The sequence below is a fragment of the Stenella coeruleoalba genome (assembly GCF_951394435.1).
Source record: "Stenella coeruleoalba genome assembly, chromosome: 10".
In the NCBI taxonomy this organism is placed as follows: Eukaryota; Metazoa; Chordata; class Mammalia; order Artiodactyla; family Delphinidae; genus Stenella; species Stenella coeruleoalba.
In genome coordinates this window covers 13,916,254-13,929,681 of record NC_137156.1, presented here as the reverse complement: position 1 = coordinate 13,929,681, position 13,428 = coordinate 13,916,254, and the positions used below count along the sequence as shown (strand labels likewise).

The 13,428-nt window shown below is 41.5% G+C and overlaps 1 long non-coding RNA gene across 1 annotated transcript in view; it reads left to right on the top strand.

Annotated features, from left to right (window-relative positions):
- Window positions 1-13,428, top strand: part of LOC307193193 — a 56,548-nt gene that overhangs the window by 28,056 nt on the left and 15,064 nt on the right. Inside the window, exon 3 of the long non-coding RNA XR_013830248.1 lies at window positions 5,885-5,963. This is a non-coding gene — a long non-coding RNA (uncharacterized lncRNA). The remainder of the gene's footprint in view (window positions 1-5,884; window positions 5,964-13,428) is intronic.

Below are 13,428 nucleotides of genomic sequence, written 5' to 3'. Positions count from 1 at the left end.
ATTGGCCATCTGTATATCTTCTTTGGAGAAGTGTCTATTTAGGTCTTCTGCCCATTTTCCGATTGGGTTGGCAGCAAATGCTGCCTTAGAGAAGTCCTGCATCCGCTGGCTCTATCACCCCCACATGCTCAGTCATTGGCTGAAGGAGCCCAGGGAACCTTGCACAGCTGTGGGCTGTCAGCCACCCACACTCCCCACCATGTGTTCTCCCAAAGGGAGACCTGACCAGTGCATCTCCATGGCTGCCACACTGGCTGTCAGACACAGGTCTGTCGCTGGCCTTTCCCTCCCAGAAGATGCCCACCTCTTTCTTGCCTTCCCTTAGCACCTCTGTAAGAGCTCATGAGAAACAGAAAACCAGAGTTGATCAGAAGTTACAGGCTAAACCAGGGGAGAAATGCCAACCTACTAAAACAAGGAGTTACTGTAAATAGACATTCCTTCTGGTGGGATGGAAATGTTCTACAATTGGATTGTGGCGATGGTTGTACAACTCTGTAAATTTACTAAAAATCATTGAATTGCACACTTAAAGCAAGTGAATATTATGGTACATAACTTATACTTCAATAAAACTGTTTAAAAATGCAAAATAAATTAATAAAGACCTATGAGTTAGTCCTGAATAAAACATTGTTAGGAATGTACAGAGGAAACACTGAAAGGAACAATAACACACTTTGTTGATGGCTGTTTTGGGTGATGGAAAATATATATTTAAAAATTTTCTTCTTTACCCTTTCTGTTTTTTTCTAAATTTTCTACACCGAGCAAATATTGGAAAGGTATATTATCATTTAAATATTTTCACCTATCATATATCTGGGCAGAAAATAAAACCTAAACATGTTTTTATTCAAATAACTGGTGATCAGAATAATCTGGAGATTTTGTTAACTGAAGGACTTTCAAAATGAAGTTAAACTGACTCGGTCGCATGTATGCATAGCAGACTTACAATTCTGGTTATGACAGAGTAGCTTGGATCCTAATAACCGTGCCAACAAGAAAAAATATAAAAGCTGGATAAAATGCAAACCAGTAATAACAACCACCAAAATGGATAAATAAGCAAACAAACAACGGGGTTTTTAAGGTATCAGAAGCCAACCAAAGCAGGCAGGCATTCAGGGGCCAAGATCCTGCATAGGTGATACCAACATTCAACACTGTGTTTTCCACTGAAAACATAGGCTGATTCGTAAACTGTGTGTACGCAGGACAATAGGCAAAACCGCCAAGCAGAAAGTAGCTATTGTGAGGCTATAAGGGTAAACAAAGGATTGGCAGGCTTACAGCCCTGGGGAGACAAAAACTGCAGTTCAAGACCTGCCAGAGAGGAGGAGCCATGGTTAACACTCCAGTTTTCAGTTGAGAATCTTAAGGACTATGCCCCAGGGTAGGGTTTCTTAACCTTGGCACTATTGACTTGTTGGGCTCTCTTTGTGGGGACTGAGGGCTGGGGGAAGGGGAGCTGTCTTGAGCATTTTAGGATGTGTACTGCATACTGTCCTCTTCCTGCTAGCTGTCAGTAGCACCCGTCCCCAACTTGTGACAATCAAAAATGTCTCCAGATATTGCCAAATGTCCCCCAGGGCCCCAGATCATCTCTAGTTGAGAACTACTGCCCTAGGGTTAAGGAAAACCAGGACTCGTGAACACCATCTGTGCCATCACTGCCACCCAGAAGACCACGTACGTCCCCTCTGGGCAGCTGTGGTGTGATGGCTGTGGGGCTGCCCTGCTCCTACTGGCACTGCCAAGGCTGTGGGCAAGGTCATCCAGGGGCTGAATGGGAAGTTCACAGGCTGGTCTTCCGTGTCTCCACCCCCAACATGTTGGTCACGGATCAAACCTGCCATCTAGGGAAAGCAGCCCAAAATGACATCAAGAAGGTGGTGAAGCAAACAGCAGAGGTCCCCCTAAAGAGCACCTTGGGTTACACTGAGGACCAGGTTGGCCCCTGCAACTTTAACAGTGACACCCACTCTCCCAACTTCAGTGCCGGGGTTGGCATTGCCCTCAATGACTGCTTTGTCAAGCTCATTTCCTGGTATGACAATGAATTTGGCTACAGCAACAGAGTGGTAGGACTTATAGTCCATGGGGCCTCTGAGGAGTAAGAGCCCCCTGGACCACCAGCCCCAGTGAGATCATGAGAGCAAGAGAGAGGCCCTCAGCTGTTGGGGGTTCCTTGCCCCACCTGGATTCCCCAACACACTGAGAATCTCCCGTCCTAAACACAGTTTCCATCCCAGACACCTGAAGACACGGAGGGGCTGAGGAGCCCTACCTTGTCATGTGTCATCCATGCAGTACACTGTACCCAGCCCCCCTCCCCCAAATTAGAGATGGATAGATGCACAGTTAATTGTTAAACCAGTATGCTAAAATGTTAACAGTAGAATCTAAGGGACAGGTATATAGAGATTAACTGTAAAGTCTTTCAATTTGCCTATACTGTTGAAAAGTTTTCACAATCAAATGTTGGGAGGGGGCTTACTAAAACACTGAGACTCATAATGGAATACAGGTAGCAAGTTAGCAGGAATCATGTTACCACAGTATTAAAGCAACATGCAAAGTAATGTGAGAATTAACTACACACACGGACTAAGTCGTCTGTTTATATATTGCCGTCATCTAAAGACTTAATTGAGTGCTTATCCAACATGACCTTTGCTTTAATTTCCGACAGGAAATGATGAGATTGTGCCAACCAAAAAACAGCAATCAACTGCTACTGAGTACAGGTTACATTCTGGGCAGTGAAGACAAAAAAGAGCTTGTACTGCAATTTTTTTCCCCCAAGCCCAGGATAGTGGTCACAGGAAAAAGATTTGGATTATAATTAGAAAGTATTCAATAATCTTAGATTGCAAGTGCTTTCTGTGGTCACTCAATCATTTAATTAATTGGACAACTATTTATTGGAAGTCCACGATGGGTTGGCACTGTTCAAGGTGCTGAGGATTTTTTTTAAAGCAGTGAATAAAAGAGTAAAATAACACTAGCCCTTATGGAGCTTAGATTCCAGTGAAGAGACAAAGACCAAACAAATAAATAAAATATATATTACCTGGTGGTAAGCACGATGGAGAAAAATAAAGATGGGACGGGTTAGTGGGTGCTGGGGTAGAGATGGACTGGGGTGCAATTCCAAGGATGGTTAAGAAAGGGCATTTCCAGAAAGGGAGCTTTTGATCAAAGGCCTGAAGGAGGTCAGGTAGTGAGCCAGGTGGGAATCTGAGAGAGGAAAATTCCAGGCAGAGGTGTCAGCCCATTGTAAAGGCCCTAAAGGGAGGACATGCCCAGTGGGTCAGGGAACAGTCAGGAAGCCAGGAGGCTGGGGTGAAGTGACTGAGAGGAAAGTGAAAGGAGATGAGGACAGAGAAGTGGGAATGCAGGCTGGGGAGACAATGCCAGTCCTTTGAAGACCTCTGGACGATTCTCAGCAGAAGAGTGACGTGATCTGCCTGACATTAAACATTTGTTGACTACCGGTGCTGTTCTAAAAGGTTTGGACCTTACAGGCATGGGAAACCATCAGACTGTATAAGCATAGAGCTTGGTCATTAGTATAAGGTTAATCTGGGCAGTGAGGTTTCATTTAGGTTTTCCTTTTCTTTTTCTTAAAATAATGTTTTATTTTTAACTGTGTTAAAAACACGTAACATAAATTTTACCGTCTTCATCATTTTTAAGTGTGCAACTCAGCAGTGTTAGGCCTATTCACACTGTTGTTCAACAGATCTCCACAACTTTTTCATTCTGCAAAACTAAAACTTTGTACCCAATAAACAACAACTCCCCATCACTCCTTCCTTCCAGTCCTTGTCAACCACCATTCTACTCTCTGTCTCTATGAATTTGATTGCTCTAGGTACAGTCAAATTCAAGTGGAATCATACAGTATTTGTCTTTTTTCTTCTTATTATTCTTAATAAGCCAGTGAAACTGGCTTATTTCACTTAGCATAATGTCATCAAGGTTCATCAATGTTATAACATGTGACAGGATTTCCTTCCTTTTTAAGGCTGAATAATATTCCATTGTATGTATCTAGCATATATTTTGTTTATCCATTCATCCATCGATGGACACTGGGTTGCCTCTACGTCCTGGCTATTGTGAATAATGCTGCTGTGAACATAGGTGTGCAAACATCTCTTTGAGTTCCTGTTTTCAGTTCTTTGGATATATGCCCAGAAGTGGGATTGCTGGATCATATGGTATTCCATTTTAAAATATTTGAGGAATCATTGTACTATTTCCATAGGACTGGCATCATTTTACATTCCCACCAACAATGCACAATGGTTCCAGATTCTCCACATCCTCTCCAACACTTGTTATTTTCTGCTTTTTTGATAGTAGCCATCCTAATGGGTCTGAGATTTTCTTCTTTGTGATTTTTTTTATTTTAAATATTTATTTATTTGGCTGCATCGGGTCTTAGTTGCAGCATATGGGAACCTTAGTTGCAGCACATGGGAACCTTAGTTGCAGCACACGGGATCCATAGTTGCAGCACACGGGATCCTTGTTGCGGCATGTGGGATCCTTCGTTGCGGTGTGCGGACTCTTCATTGCAGCTCATGGACTTCTCTTTAGTTGTGGTGCATGGGCTCAGTAGTTGCCCCATGGACTGTGGGATCTTACTTCCCTGACCAGGGATCAAACCTGCATCCCCTGCATTGGAAGATGGATTCTTAACCACTGGACTACCAGGGAAGTCCCTCGTCTTTGTTTCTAATTGAAGTAATATTTTCCGATTCTCTTCACCACTTCTCATTTTATCTCTTACACCAAGCAAACTTCCACTAACCTCTCTATTTCTACTTTTCTGGAACCAGTCATAACACACAGGAGTCAAGCTGGAAAAATGAGGAGTGGCTGCAGTCCTTCCTTTCCCCCACTTCACTGCATTCCCTTTTGCTTGCTGGTTCATGTCAGGGGAATTAAGCATAAACTTCGCTTCTTTGTTAGCTTCTGTGAACAAAATGCCATTTTTAGCACTGTATTTTAGCCAGATTTAACCACAAAACACTTCAGAAATCTGGGAGAGAAGCCATTTGATTTATGGTTCCCTTAAAGCAAAAGTGGAGTCTACTGCCCTCTGGGCACGATGATAGTCACCTGACCGGAATATGTTTTGGCCTCCGTCATGATCCGTACTTAAACTGCATCCCAGTTTTATTGTTTGACTGTTAAGATTTGTGTCTCCAGTTGATTAGATAAGGAATTCTAAGCAAGGGTGGAGGAGGAAGATGATAACATTACAGACTTTTCTCTTTCAGTTCCTGCTCTCTGAAGCTTGCCTTCACGCTCTGAATTTCCCTCAAGGAGAGCCACTTAGTAACCATGTCCTTGGCTGGTGTTGACTCTTGTTTGAAAGTTTTCTGCTTTGAATAAAAAGTCTTTGGTTCTTTTCCTTCTGCCCTTAAAATAAAAATGCTGTAGTTAAGTGCCCTGGGTCAAATTCTGCCCTTAGTTACTATTCCTATGGCATTTGTATTGTACACATAAGCAAACCCTGAAGTTGATTCCATTACAAAGTTTTAATAACAACTTACGTCTGTGGATCATTTTATATTGTAGAAAATGATTGCATGTACATTTGTTCATCTGATACACACACACACACACAACTATGCAGTAGGTAAGGCAGAAATATTTAGTCCTATTTGACAGGCAAAGTAACTGAGATTCAGAGAGGTTAAGTGGCTGATTCAAGGCTACACAGGCATGGATGGGGCTCAAACCCAGACCTCCCAATTCTTAAAACTGTGCTAAGGAGGGTTTTGGTTTGCTCTGGTTTCTGATGATTATGGAATTACAAATACATATACAAAGATAGATTATTATATTATTCCCTTTACAGTGCTTCCAAAAGATGTGAAAAGCGAGGAAGAAAACATAATTGAGTGAAAGTAACCAAATTCGTGAAATGCAGGACCCAGGTAAGAATCTTGCCGGAACTGTTTGGAAGGAATATGATAGATTGCACACCACTAAGGAGCAATGACTGAGGCTTATTTATTTTTGCATTTTGGATAATCCCCAACACAGCATCTTGCACCCACTGAGTACTGAATGTATAAAGGAATGAATGAGTACAATTACCTAAAGTCCTGGAGGAAGCTTGCCAAGGAATTGAGGTGGCTGGGAGAACTTATTGGAAGTTTAATGCAAAAAAAGTTTAATAAAGAGTTTAATGAAAATTTCATTAAGTTCTTCAGGAAAAAGAGGCCCAACTAGCTAACTGGAGCTTCTGCTTCTGTGCAGCCAGAGAACAGGAAGAGGGGAAGAAATAGATAAAAAGCTGGCCTTGATTTGCTGTGACTTTCATTCCATCCACCTGAGAATTGTATGGTTGATAATAGATGCAAAATAGAGCGAACAACTTGTGCTGAGAATTTCCTTTTCTTTGAGAATTTCCAGTTTTTTAAAACCTGTCGTCGTTTTGCTGTGTATAGTGACGTTAGTGACCCACCAATTGATCTGAATGTCTGGGGTCCATTGGGTCAGCGCCTGGCCCAGAGCAGGTGCTCAGTAAATGTTATTGGCAGAATGAATGAAGGTCAGGTGTTAACCAGACAAAAGCAGCCTGGCAAGCAGGGAGGCCCTGGAGAAGGACCGTCCTAAGCACTCTCTACCCTAATTGCCGCTAAAGAGTGGGACTTCCAGGTTGGAGGAACAGCGCCCCTTTGTCACTCTCTCCTTCAGACTTAGGAAGGGGAAAACCCCACACATTACAAGAAGCTCTTTTGGTGAGAGCTGCTTAGGAGGTTGTATGCTGGTCACATCACCGGTGACGTCCACTGGTGCTTCTGAGGTCAACTTTTCCAAATATCTATAGAGGGTTATGATGATTTATTTCACAATTTGATAAGGTAAACTGGAAAATTCTAAATGGATTCATAATTTAAACGTTTAAAGGAAAGCTGTAAAAATTATTAGGTACAATAAAGAATAGACATACGTACTTCAGTAAATTGAAGAATTCTTTTGTATATTTTGCACCTAAACTTACTGGTTTCCTAATTGTTTTTTTCATATTTCCAATTTTGTTTAAAGTCAGGTTACCTATATTTTGTAAATGTCGATTAGGTTCAGTTGATTGACGGAGCTGTTCAGTTCAGCTATGTCCTTACTGATTTTCTGCCTGCTGGGTCTACTAACTACTGATGGGAGGGTGTTGATGCCTCCAGCTATAATAGTGGACTTGTCTATGTCTCTCAGCAGTTTTTGCCTCATGTATTTTGATTCTCTGTTGTCAGGCACATATACAGTAAGGACTGTTATGCCTTCTTAAAGAAGTGACCCCCCCCTTATCATTATGTAATACCTCTCTTTATCCATGATAATTTCCCTTATTCTGTAGTCTGAAATTCATATGCTACCCCAGCTTTCTTTTGGTGAGTGTTGGCATGGGTCTGTCTTTCTCCAACCCTTTACTTTTCACCTGTCTCTGTGTTTATACTTAAAGTGGGTTTCTTGGATCTTATTTTTTAATTCACTCTGACAGTCTGTGTCTTTTAATTGGTGTTATTTAGACCATTCATGTATAAAGTGATTATTGATATAGTTGGATTAATATCTACCATGTTTGTCACTGTTTTGTTTGTTGCACTTGTTCTTTTTAAAAATCTTATCCTATTTTTCTGCCTTCTGTAGTTTTTTGTTTGTTTGTTTTGTTTTGTTTTGTTTTTTTGTGGTACGCGGGCCTCTCACTGCTGTGGCCTCTCCCGTTGCGCAGCACAGGCTCCGGACGCGCAGGCTCAGCGACCACGGCTCACGGGCCCAGCTGCTCCGCGGCCTGTGGGATCCTCCCAGACCTGGGCACGAACCCGTGTCCCCTGCATTGGCAGGCAGACTCTCAACCACTGCGCCACCAGGGAAGCCCTCCCCTATATTTAGAAAGACGTCTACTGATCTATTTTCCCCTTCCTTCTGGTAGAGTGTTGAGAACACTAAAGCAGAAAGTTACCAAGGATGGGAGACAAGTGATGGAATTCAAGCTGCCTCATTCTTAGTTCCTAACCCTTTATGCTATAAACTGTGTACTTGTCAGATACACTCCTCCTTCCTCTTGACTGGGTTATGATAGAAGAAAATACTACCAGGAAAAGAGATTTGAACAAGCTCTTCTACTCTGCCAAGGGTTTCATTTAAGCATGCACAAACAAGTCTCATAAATCAAAGGGCTTCAAAGTCTAGAGGAGGGAGGTGTAGTTGCCTTGTTGAAAGAAAGCCATTCATGGAATATATGTGAGTGGAGACAAGGGAGGGAGAGTCACTTGGCTAGATCTCAAGATCTGACCAAACCCACTTCAGATGGCGAAGTTCCACTGTTTTCAGACAGAAAAAGTAAACTCAGCAATTACCCTGTTGGCCAAGTCAGCCTTGAGCCCAGGACATGGAGCTTGAAGGGGGAAAAATGGGAGAAGAATCTGGAGGGTTTTATCTCTGGAATTCTCACACTTTTCTGTTATCCAGACTGCCTTTTTCTACTTCTTGTGACACAACCCTCTCTTCTGTCTCCCTGAAATATTCAGTACCCAATTTTTGAAAGTCTAACTCTCAGCTAGTGGTCAGCCACAGGAATCTTGACCTTCTTGCTTGCATCGTAGAACATGCAAAGGTATGACCTTCCCAAGGAGTATGCAGATTTTGACAAGGGGTACCTTAGCATGAAGAAACTTCTAAGATAGTAACCCAGGATATAGAGAGTATATTTTTCAGGCAAAGAATCCTACCTGTACCTCTCATACCATACCCCCTAAATGGTTGTGTGTCCTCTCTTTTCATAAAAATTATTTACCCTGAATCCCTTTTATTAGTGGGCAGAGGAAAAGTTTAATAATCTCTTTAGAAAAAAACGTCATTTTAGGAACACAAGAAAAGTGCCAAAGGAGTGCATCTCTATAAGAGAAAACACTGGAATACAGCCCATTAGTATCATACTTCTCCTTGAAAGGACAGCCAAATGCCATTATTCAGAGCATAAAATTTTCATTTTGAAACTGATGGAGAAGTTTTTCAGAGAAAAGAGAAACTTGTGAAAAAACTATTTAAAATCCAATGTAGAGTAACTTCCTAGTTTTCACCTTTTTCCCTTATTTCATTTTTCAAAGCACTACTCTTCTATATTTTGGGGAAAATATTAGAATCCAGATTACTTTTCTCTATCATGACTTTATTCTTGTCCACCTCCAATATGACTCTGAAGTGGAACTTCTGAATGTCAATCCTGGACAAAAGCTCATATTGTAAATGAAAAAAGAAATCTTTATTTTTAACAAGGGAAAAAATTCCAGGAATTTTTCGTCATTGAGTGGGGAAGAACACCACACATCTACAAGCCAAAACCTGTAATAATGCATTTAATCCTAGGCAATTCTTTTCTAGAAAGATAGATAGAAAACAGAGGGTAATTCAAAGAGGTGTAATGTCTAACACTATTTCAGTGATCGAGTTAAAGGAAAATATTAAAAGACATTTTGGACGCCATAGACTTATTTTTAGTTATTTAGTTGCTTTTTAGTTAGTTAGTTGTTATAATGACATTGTGGTTAAATTTTAAAATGTCCATAAATTCTGAGATGTATCCTAAAGTATATAGGGGTGAAAGGACATGATATTTGGAATTTGCTTTAACACACTTCAGAAGAAAGACAGAAAGCGCAAAAGAAAGGAAGAAAAAGAATAGATAAATCAAACATGAAAAAATGGTGATTTTGAATCTGCATGATGGGTATATGGGGTGTTCTCATTTCCTGAGGCTGCCTCAAAAAATTAAACTTGGGCGCTTAAAACGACAGAAACTTATTCTGTTACAATTCTGGAGGCTGGAAGTCTGAAATCAAGGTGTCAGCAGGACCACATTCCTTCTGGAGCCTCTAGGGGAGAATCCTTCCTCGCCTCTTCCAGCTTCTGGTGGCTCCAGGCGTTCCTTGGCTCATGGCTGCATCACTCCAATCTCTGTTTCCATGGTCACATGGCCTCTTTCCTGTGTCTGTGTCTTCTCTTCTGTTTCTTACGAGAATACTTGTCATTTGATATAGGGCCTCCTGGATAATCCAGGATGATCTCTTCTCAAGATCCTTAATTACATCTGCAAAGACCCTTTTTCCAAATAAGGTTGCGTTCCTAGATTCCCAGGGTTAGAACATAGGCCTACCTTTGGGGAAGCGGGGGCACCCCAAATGGAGTCAGGCAGTCATATTTTCCACCGGCCTCTCCTGAACATGGCTGGTAGGACCAGGAAGGGGTGCCTGACCCAAAGAGGGATGGGCTGTTCCTGGGCTGGCCATGACTTTTAGCCTGAACATGGCCAGGCAGCTGCTCTCTGCCCGCAATTTGAACTAAAAAGCATCAAGAAAAGGAGTTGGCAGCTGGAAGGACAGAAGCCAAAAAAATGCAGAGACAGATACCCAAGGTAGCTTTGTGGCCATGAGGCCAAGCCAAAGATAAGAAGGACCGAGTGTCCCCTGAGGGACTACAGGAGGCTCAGGTCCCTGGACCAGCCCCCATTCCTGGCTCCTTTTCAGGTTTAGGGACAGTGCCTATGCATTGCTATAATAGCTCCCATTTTTCTCAAGGTAATTTTACTTTCTTGCATCCAAACTATCTAACCCAGAATACTATAATCTTCCCTCGACCTCATAGTATGCTGGATTGTGCTTTCTTTTTCCAGCCTAAATTCCTGGCCGATTTCAGTAACATACAGTCTATGTTCACTGGAGAGCATTTGAGACACATTGACTTATACCAGAAACAGGAGGTGTGCATGGCAGCCCACCCTTCTGGGAAATTACTGAGCTTCTCATACTCTACAGAACACCTAACCTCAAATCCTAACGCCTGGAGATCAAGACTGGCAGTGGCAAGCTGTCCAGGGCACCGGTCTGGTAGGTGTGGAGAAGAAGGAACACCTCCACTACCTGCAGCCCCACTTCCTCATATCTTTTGCCATCTTTTCCTTGTTTCCAGCCAGAACTTGCTGTCACTCCCTAGCCCACCTTTTAGATCTTCTCTGATACTCTCCTCCATGCTAAACGTGCAAGTGACACGTTTCACGTTCTCTCCTCTTCAATGTTGTATCAACATTGAAATTACTGATAATTCCTTAATTCTTGGTTTTCAAACTGGAGGGAGAGGGAGAACAAACAAGGGAAAAGTAAGAGAAATAGTCTCTGTTATGAGGCTGCAGAGGCAGGGGTTGATTGCTATTTGAAAGGCATATTAAATTTTTTTTTAAAGTGACGTGTCACTTTTTTTTAATATAAATTTTTATTTTATTTATTTATTTTTGGCTGCATTGGGTCTTCGTTGCCGTGTGCAGGCTTTCTCTAGTTGCAACAAGCGGGGGCTACTCTTCGTTGCGGTGCATGGGCTTCTCTTGTTGCAGAGCACGGGCTCTAGGCGTGCGGGCTTCAGTAGTTGTAGCACACAGGCTCAGTAGTTGTGGCTCACGGGCTCTAGAGCACGGGCTCAGTAGTTGTGGCGCAGGGGCTTAGTTGCTCTGCGGCATGTGGGATCTTCCCGGACCAGGGCTCAAAGCCGTGTCCCCTGCATTGGCAGGTGGATTCTTAACCACTGCACCACCAGGGAAGCCCGGCATATTAAATATTATAACAAACATTTATACTGGAAAAAATTTTAAGTAATTCAAAGTCCCAGTGGTGAAGTTCAATTAATCTTGGCTGGTGGCAAAGCACTGAGTACGATAAACCTCAGGAGTCTATGTGAGAATCTCAGCTAGTACAGGATGGAGACGGTGAGAAATGGAAGTGGAGTTTTATCTAAGAGAGCAGAGGCTTGAAACGATCGAGAAACCCTGCCTTAACCTAAGTGGTATAACTTAGATGTCACAATGTCAAGTTTCAGTACAGTCCCAGGTCTTTCTGGCCTCTCCAAACACCCTCACGTGGTGGACGCTTACTTCAGTTGCTTCTGTGTGATGCTTTCTCTGCACTTTCTTCTCATCTTATCAATTCTCCGAATCCTGACCCTTATTTTCCCATATGGATGCCTTTCTCTTTGGCTGATATTGGCGAGCAAAATTAGGGTATCTGCACGATCTTTCTTCTATGTTAATGACATTGATTAGTCCAAGAATGAAATATTTGTCCAAAATTGCTTGCGAAGGTTAATAACAGAAGCTGGTTGTGACACACCCAAAGAGGCAGTAAAAACCCAGCATCTAGAGAGAACAGATACTTTCAGCTGTCAAAGGAACAAGAACTGCGTCTCTCACCCACTGAACGATGGAGTTGTCCTCTAACTTCTAACATTTAATGACTGGAAATGTCAGAACTCAACAAATGATGATTCTCTTGTTTTCTTTTTTCACATATGAATGCTAAAATCTAATTTATTTTCTTCCACGGTGAAAAGTTCCTCAACTTAGTCAAAATCAGTCTCCAAATGTGTGCACATTCATCTTTTTGCCGTAAAAGCCAAAGATGTACCTCAATTTATTTTTTAAAAAATTGGTTTTATCTTCTGAAAATATCTTCTTTTTTTTAAATTAAAAAAAATTTTAAGGTACAGTTGATTTAAAATGTTGTGTTAGTTTCTGGTGTACAGCGAAGCGATTCAGTCATACATACGTATATATCTATTTTTTTTCAAATTCTTTTCCCTTATAGGTTATTACAAAATATTGAGTAAAGTTCCCTGGGCTATACAGTAGGTCCTTGTTGGTTCTCTATTTGATACATAGTAATGTGTAAATATTAATCCCAAACTCCTAATTTATCCCTCCCCTCCCAAATGTTATCTTCTTAAATGCAAATTCCCGATGTTAATGAGAATCTTCAGGTATAGTAAAGAGACTTACTGGCTGTTTGGTTGGGGAAATTTTAAGTTGATAACTTTTGATCCTCAATTTCTTTATGAAATGTTTAGAGTATGACTTAGTCACAGGGCTTTGGTGAGACATAAGTGAATTTTCTTCGGTGGTAAATAGCACTGCTGTCCTTTCAATTGTTCAAGCAAGAAACTTATGAATCATTCCCAATGCCTCCTGCTCTCTCACTCTCCACATTCAATCCAAAAACAAATCTAGTAGGTTCAACCTTCAAAATATATCTCAAGCTTTTCCACTTGTCTCCCTTGCTATAGCTATTATCGTTTTAGACACCTTAGTTTCTTACTGACTATTGCTCTAATCTCCTGACTGGTTTCTCCACTTTTACTCTTATATCCCCATTCTCCTTACCACATAGATGCATGGTTTTTAAAAGCACAAGTTATGCCACTCTCCTGCTTAAACCTTTCTGATGATGGCTTTTCACTGTATTTTATTTATTTATTTTTAATTAATTTTTATTGGAGGTTAGCTGCTTTACAATGTTGTGTTAGTTTCTGCTGTACAGCAAAATGAGTCAGCTATACATATATTTATATCCCCTCTTT